Below are 1123 nucleotides of genomic sequence, written 5' to 3'. Positions count from 1 at the left end.
TTGAGGCCCCAGAGGCCAAGGGCTTTGAATTACAACCAGAAAAAATGCAGAGAACAAGCCCTTGGAAATACCTCGGACTCAAAATCACAGAGACTTCTATCACCCCAACACCCATCACCATTAATAATAACCCAAAAACATTAGGAGAAATGCAACAGCTCTGTGGGAGACTGACTTATATAAAACCCTGGTTGGGACTCACCACAGAGGATGTGGCTCCTATTATGAACCAACTGTCAGGGGGAGGTAGTCCAGCATCTCCTAGATCCCTGACAGAAGAGGCAAGGCAGTCTCTCAAAAAGGTACAAGAGGCAACTTCCACCAGGCAGGCACACAGGTATCAGCCCTCCCTACCCTTTAAGCTTGTCATTCTAGGGAAGGTACCATGCTTTCACGGCCTCATTTTTCAGTGGGACAAGGAGCAAAAGGAACACCTCATCATAATTGAATGGGTGTTCCTCCCACTCCAACCTTCTAAGAGCATCACCAAGCCACAAGAACTGATGGCAAAAATTATTGTGAAGGGTAGAGCAAGTCTCCGCACCCTAGCAGGATGGGACTTTGCATGCATCTACTTACCTATAACAACAGACTCATTAGATCACCTGCTCCAAAATAATATGAACTTACAATTTGCATTAGACAGTTACTCAGGCCAAATATTAAATCATTACCCAAAACATCAATTGTTTAATCTGGCATTCTCTTTTATCCCTCGAGAAATTCAAAGTAGGAAACCCCTTGATGCGATTACCATTTTTACAGATGGCTTGGGGAAATCTAAAAGGTCAGTCCTGACGTGAAAAGATCCCAAGATGCAAAAGTGGGAAACTGACATCAAGGTAATCCAGGGGTCACTACAAGTAGCTGAACTAGCAGCCATTGTCAGAGCATTTGAGATGTTCAAAGAACCCTTTAATTTGATCACTGATTCAGCATATGTAGCTGGAGTAACTGTGAGAGCAGAACACACTCTCCTAAAAGAAGTTTCAAACAAGAAAATTTATGATCTGCTCTTGAACCTGATTTATCTGGTTTCCCACAGAGAGCATCCCTATTTTGTCATGCATGTGAGGTCACATACAAACCTGCCAGGATTTATTGCAGAGGGTAATCGTAGAGC

The sequence above is a fragment of the Corvus brachyrhynchos genome, unplaced genomic scaffold (genome assembly GCF_000691975.1).
Source record: "Corvus brachyrhynchos isolate BGI_N302 unplaced genomic scaffold, ASM69197v1 scaffold138, whole genome shotgun sequence".
Classification (NCBI taxonomy): Eukaryota; Metazoa; Chordata; class Aves; order Passeriformes; family Corvidae; genus Corvus; species Corvus brachyrhynchos.
The sequence above is the reverse complement of the archived record's forward strand: the minus strand, read 5'-3'. Positions refer to the sequence as shown.